This window comes from Oxyura jamaicensis, chromosome 2 (assembly GCF_011077185.1).
Source record: "Oxyura jamaicensis isolate SHBP4307 breed ruddy duck chromosome 2, BPBGC_Ojam_1.0, whole genome shotgun sequence".
Taxonomy (NCBI): Eukaryota; Metazoa; Chordata; class Aves; order Anseriformes; family Anatidae; genus Oxyura; species Oxyura jamaicensis.
In genome coordinates, this window is record NC_048894.1 from 135,339,451 (window position 1) to 135,346,689 (window position 7,239).

The following is a 7,239-nucleotide window of genomic DNA, read 5'->3' on the forward strand; positions in this document are numbered from 1 at the left end:
CTTCTCTTCTCTTCTCTTCTCTTCTCTTCTCTTCTCTTCTCTTCTCTTCTCTTCTCTTCTCTTCTCTTCTCTTCTCTTCTCTTCTCTTCTCTTCTCTTCTCTTCTCTTCTCTTCTCTTCTCTTCTCTTCTCTTCTCTTCTCTTCTCTTCTCTTCTCTTCTCTTCTCTTTTCTCCTCTCTTCTCCTCTCTTCTCCTCTCTTCTCCTCTCTTCTCCTCTCTTCTCCTCTCTTCCCTTCTCCTTAGAAAATGCACTGTTCCCATCGCTGATGCAGCAAGAGACAGGCACCAAAGGGGCAGCCAGTGACCTTGCCCCTGAAGGCACCTTGTCCATGGGGCAGTGAAGCTGTCCTCCCCCAGAGATGCTGTCCCGTCCCAAGCCAGGCACGGCATCCGCATTCCTTCTCCTTCCCAAATTAACTCAGTTATTTTGCTGAGTAAAAGAGGATTAAACAAGTAGTAAGATGTTATCATTAGAGGCTTCCTATTAAACTATTACTATAAATACTGGCACGGGGAGGATTCAGCTTCCTCAGGCTAAGCATGTTAACAGCTAATGTTTCCTTAAACATTGCCCGCAGAACGCATTGGCTGACCCAAATGTTTACTGGCGCTACCCCTCACAAAACCAGACCCGTTTATTTGAAGTCACTCCGACTGCTTTATATTTAGGGCGGCAGTGCAGTTACCTTCTACATAAAACTGCACCATTAAATGGATTCTCCAAACGATTTTCAACACCACAAAGGCAAAAGAATGATGCAAAGGACTGCTGAAGCTCAAAAAGAAGCTTTCACAAGGCAGAGCACAGCAAAACCCTCTGACCCATAGAGTATTTCAATTCCTTTTGCAGTTTAATCATGATTTTGGATTCCTGTACTTGAAACACTTGCTCTGGGATTAATTAAATCAGCCGGTCTGATCCTGGAGCTACTGATACGTACACTCAGCCTTTATTCTTTCCTAATGCAAGGTTTTTTCTACATATAGGGGTACTGGTAGCAAGCCAGAGAAAAGCTAGCGTGCTGTAGCATAGCTTGCATGAGCAAAGAGCATTTCCAGCAGCAGACTGAAAATATTAGCCCCTCCAGAAGCAGAAAACATGGGCATTGCTTTTACACTTGGTGTTTTATCAATGACAACCGAACAGCAGACAAGCCCTTTGGAAAGCCAGGCTGGAAATACACGGTGCAATTCCATCCCCTGTGCTCACTGCAGATGAAAAAGAGGAGAGATGCACAGTGCTTCGGGATGTGCTGGTCTGCCTCTGAATTTGCAGGGTCCGGAGAGATTTATCCATGCTGGGCCTGAGCCCAAAGCCCTCTGAAGGCGAGGGGAGTCTTGGACAGGGCTGAGGTGAGAGGTTTTGTTTCTAGGGTTGTTGGGAATGAGCTGCTTCTGTTCAGAGTGGGTCTCCATCACACGAGGAAGGGTGTAAGCATGGCTCTGGCTGACATCCGTGGGGGCTGTGGCTGCAGTGCCTTCCCCACGTGCCAAACATCCTGCAGGTAACAGCCCACGTGTCTGCGTGGGATTTCCTCCCCAAGGCTGCACACGTTTCTCCTCGGTGCACAAGAAGACCAGCTACTCCGTGACTGCTAGGCTGTCTGAAAGGTGTTTTATTAACTGAAGTTTGGGGAGAAAATGAAACTGAAAAGAATACGACCGCATATTAAACTACATGAAGTGGTCATGACAACTGGGGATCTCTGTATCATAAAATTTTAACAGCTGGATGCAATCAATGGGAATTTTCCTTTTTTTCTTTCTTTTTTTCTTTTTGTTGAGCTTAAGAAAAAGAAAAAAAAAAGAGAGAGAGAAAAAAAAAAAAGAAAGAAAGAAAAGCTTTATTTTACTCAGGCAAGCTATTTATTCTATTCAGCTTTCTCTGCTTAATAGCAGCAGTTGTCTTTCTTTCTCCACACATCTAAGTCCTGCCCATGCCCTTACTATGCCACCCCTGGGGCAGACATCCTACAAGAGGAGGTGTTCCGTAGTATCCCCCAGTATTTCTTTGGCAAAGGGGCTAAGCCCCAAAGCAAGGCAATAGCAGTGTTTGGCAGGGCACCTTCCATTCCATCACCTGTGATTACAGCCCAGACTTTCCCTTATTACATTTGTTTTGCTATAGCACTGCTTCCTTCTTGTTGATGTCAACACTTTCTTTGAGGTAGCTTAAGGAGGATTTCACAGACTGAGCTTTATCAGAGCTATAGAAAAGGAGAGCATTGGCCAAAAAAATAAAAATTTTAAAAGTAGTGGGCTTCTTACCAAAAAATTAATGCATATGTTTAGAAAACAAGGCCAGAATTGTATATAACTTACTGGAATCATATTCCTTGATAGCTCCTCTGAGGACTCCCCTATTCATTCAGGGAGTAACGGGATATTATTCAGCATAAATAAGTCTGATGGCTCTCAGTCTGACTTGTACGGGTTTGCTCAGGCAGCCTTAGGCACTCACATGTTTCCTCAGCTTGCCGTTATTTCCATGTCTGTTAAAATGCAAACCAAACTGAGACTTCTGACTTGGCATTCCAAAGGTTGCATTGCGATGTTTGTTTATTACAATAACTTCACTCTTCGTTTACCTACTCCTCGGGAAACCTACCACAGCATCAACATATCCAAGGAAAAATCTTCTGCTCTCTCACTTTATTTTCTGCCCATCCAAACCCAACTTGTCTCTGAAGCTGCAGTTTACAGAGGAGCTTCCCAAAGCCCAGCCTGGAGAGGAGCAGACACCCAAGGACTGAGCTCGGTGAGCTCCTACGGGGGCGCAGGCGATGCAGGATGGAGCACCAGCAGTCTGCTAGGGCAGCACCTGGGCTAACCTGCAACAACAGCAAACGGCCTGGGAGGTTCTCCCATTCAGCATCCCAACTCCTTCGAAGGGTTACTCCAAATCTCTTTTTCCATGTTTCTCCCACAAAAGTCCATTGGAAACCCCTACTGAAGTAGAAGGGAGCGGCTGCTGGGTGCAGGGAGGATGCTGCCGGGGCCCTGGGCAGAGCTGGGTGCTGTGGGCCACCAACACAACCAGGTTATCAGGGCCAAGATCCACTAGCATCCCTGGCCACTCACAGTGGGGTCACACCGCAATGGCTCGGCTTGGGGACGCGTGCCGGGGGCCAGCACGAAGAAATAGACAGCGAGGAGGAGGTTTTGCCTTCAGCCCCATGACAAACTGCTCCCTCTCCCCGGGAAAGCCAAGGAGCATGACCACGCACTGCTCAGAATTCACTAAATTCACTATAATAATAATAACAATAATAATAATAATAGTAATAATAATTAAAAACACAAACGCGACAACAAGCCTTCTGGGAAACAGGTTCAGCTGAAAACCCCGGTGATGCCGTGATGCTCCCACGCGGGGGACACCGTGGCAGCCCCACGGGCGGTGAATCTCGGCGGTTTGTCCCTCCGAGGCCGAGCGGGTCCCGCGCAGCCCGGGGCCGGGCCGGGCCGTGCCGTGCCCGGGGCGGCAGCGACACCTCGCGGCCACGCGGCGTGGGAACCGGGCACGGGCACGGACACGCGGGGGGCTCGGGACACGAACAGCCCCAACGGAGCTGCCTGCGTGGGGGGGACACGGAGTAAGCAATAAGTTACAGAAAAAATAAAATATTTTAAAAGTCGAATAATCAATCTCGCACATGGCCGGGACGTAATGAAGTGATGCTGATGAAGGTGCTGATTAAAACAGTAGTAGAATGCAGAATTCTTTATTTTATTTATTTTTATTTTATTTTATATATTTTTATTTTATTTTATTTATTTTATTTATTTTATTTTATTTTATTTTATTTTATTTTATTTGCTTTATTTACTTTATTTACTTCACTTCACTTTATTTACATTACTTTACTTCACTTCACCTTACTTTATTTTATTATTTTTATCTCCTGGGGTGAGGATGTATGGGCCAACAGCTGAGGTGCCCAGCGCTGACAAAACCTCTGGCCTGCGGTGTGCTCATTTCTGTGCTCAAAGCAGCAGCTTCCAGGCTGGTTTTCACACGTGATGCAAGCCTTTTGCACTGCAAGGATACACCAACAACACCAGAGGCATGAAGCAGCCACAAAGAGCACATGAGGTGAAGAAACAAGAAGGTGGTTGTAGAAACAATGGGCTTCCAACCTGGAAATCACAAACGCCACCTCACAGCACAGGGGACTGATGAGATAAAGGCTTTTTCCAGAAAAAGATGAAGAGGAGAAAATCGGGGTTATGAAAAATTGATAGTTATTTTCTCTCCAAAGAGCCACAATTTTCCTCAGACTCACAAGCTAATTTATAAACCCAGCAAGAGCTCTGCATGGGATTGCCATCTCACAAAGGGAGAACTGGGAAGAACTGGGAAGCCTCAGGAGCGGGGCTGGGATGCAGGGCACCCACACACCCTGAGGTGCCCACAGGAGCCGTGAGCTGTACTCACACAGCACCCCATCGGCTGGAGCATCCTCAAGGGCACGGCTGCAGGATGTCTCCACAGCACTGGAGCCCTGCTTGCTGCTCCTTGGGAAGGTTTCCTCTTGATGTTGAAGGGCCTTTTAATATATTTTTTTTTTTTTTTCTTTTCGAGCATTCATGTACATTTTGTCCTTTCAGCTTGCTGATAAATGTAGCAGTCTGCTTTCCATTTTCACAATGTGTTTTGCCCACGAACTTAATCTTCCCATCAGATGTTGAGAGCTGCAGACGCACTTGGAAAGCTCTCAGCTCACATGCGCTGCCCCAGACCACACCTTTTCCTTGAGGAATTCCCAGGCTTTCAACTTGAGACTGTGATCTCGGTAAACCCTCGTCTGTGATGTCTGAATATTTGCAATGCTTCTCATTGTTCGGGACTTAGCAGCGGCCAAGTGCACGGGGCAGCTTGCCATTCACCGGCAGAAATGTGCCGGGCTTCCTCCAGTGCACCGGCCCCTGAGCAATTTGCAGAAGGGCATTTCTCTTAAAAACTCTTGCTCTGGGCATGAGAGACACTCTTAAAATTGTGCCTGGGCTCCTTGGTGCTTCCTAAACTTTGGCACAAGGCGAGGGAGAGCCTGGGAGTTGCAGTGAGAGAAAAAAGCCCACGGTACATAAATAAGATTTAAGCCTAACGGAGCTGTAAGAACGATAATTGCAGAGCTACACGCTGGTAAACTTTTATCACACAATAATACACACGGCACCAGCAGAGAGAGGCTCTGATTTCTTTGCTCGAGCATATGAAGTACCACACATTCATAAAAGCACCATTCCGATTCTGTTATGCTGCTCGGAATGTGTTTGAAAAGCACATTAAAGTGTGGGGAAGTGTCCAAAAAAGTTGGATTGGTCTGTTTTATGACTGACAGGAAAGGCCAAGCAATTATCTGAACTCCTGATGGGACAATTTTGTTCAGATGTATTTTGGGGTCAGGAGGCAAGGATTTCATCAGAGAGAGTTCTCTAGATTATGAAACGTACAATGTGTCCAAAACAAGGTCTGAAGTTGATTAGACGTAAGTATTCAAAAGGAAATGATTTACATGACAGCACTGAATGTATTGTCCTCTCAGTAAGATCCGACCCAGCCATGCTGAGATAACTCATTTATGAAATAGGACTTGCAGACCCAGCTAGGAGACTTTTTTTTTTTTTCCTTTTTCCTTATAATGCTTTGCAGGGAATTAGTATATAAATCTTCATGGACCAGGTGAAAATATAGGAACTATTCTCAGCTGGTGGAAATCAGCGTGACTCCTGAGGTACATCAGCAGAAAGCTGGGGACATGGTTTCTGGGTGTGCTAAAAGGCGCTGCTGCATTTGTCATGGCCCCTGGGCACACAGAGTCCTCTCGGGAGAGGCTCTTGAAGCTGGAAGAGGTGGTGCTGGTGTCTCACGGGGCTTTGCCATGAGGAAAGGCTGCAATTTGCACCGGCAGTCAGCCAGAGGACGGAGCAGGATCGCTCTGCTCTCCTGGGCTGCCTCCTCTTTACCTCACATAAGATATAGTCAGTCTTCTTAGGGAAAGGCTGCATAAAAACAACATATTAAAAAAAATAAACCATTCTATATTTTCTCTTCTTCCTTCTTTTTCCTCTCTTTTTATTTATTTATTTTATTTATTTATTTATTTATTTGCATGGACAAAGCTGCCTATTTGCAAGTGTTTTAACCCTGGTGTGCTTAAATGCTGTTTATTTCTACGGCTTTTGCATTTTTGTCTTCAAATTCTGGCAGGAGCGCGTATTTCTATATGAAATATTGAGAATTAGTATTTTGAAATTCAAACAGGTTCCCCTTTGTGAGTTTTTTCCTTACAGGTGAGATCCTTTTCTCACACCTTCTTAGAGGGCTTTGCAAAGGTCCCTCATGCTTTTAGCAAGACAGGCTCGATTTCTCCAGAAGATTTATGATGAGTCACAACTTAATCAAGGAACCAAGAAAGATTCATTTTTCATACAACTTGTACAGCATCATCACCTGGGAGGCTCGGTCCTAGTAAATCTTCCTGGCATACCATGAAGGGTGATCCCAAATTTTCAGAGGCTCCCCAAATGCAAACTGAAGGGACACGCTGCTTTATGTCTCCTTCCAAGCCCAAAAGAAATATGCTTGTGAAATAAGCCCTCTATATGGTAATTTAATTTGTGGCAGATGTGCCCAGCGGCGATGACATCACCCCAAAGCAGGTCCTTTCTCCTTCTCCACTCCCCCCACCCAGCTTCACAGGGAAGATGCAGAACGTAGAGGGATTTATCAGGTGTCTTTTCAAAAATGTGCTTTATATCCTGAAGTGCCTCTGCGAGCTGGTTTTCCTAGGTAAAAACAGCTGTGAGCTCAGGATCGGGCCAGGCAAACAGAGAAAAGCGCTGCACAAAGAATTTCCAGTAGGCGTGGATGTTGTGGGTAGGTGGAATAAAATCAAATATGCATCTCATTTGTCTTTAAGCATGTGTTTCCTTTTGCTTTTCATTTGAAAGCAAATTCGGCACTGGATTTACCAACAAGAGACCGTCTCTGGCTGATAAACCAAGCTCCATCCATCTAATCATCACTGGCCCTGCCGAGACAGCCACCACAGTTGTAATGTATGGCAGCTCCCCCAGTGGTTTTGGTTCTCTGCGCACCCCTCCTCAAAATCTCCCCCTGCTGCCAAGTTCACACAGCATCGCTTAACATTTGTCGTCGTGCCCAAGGGTTTGGTGTCCGGGACCTGGGGCTGCCTGGGGGATGTAGGCGTCTCTGGGGAGAACTAAACCTAT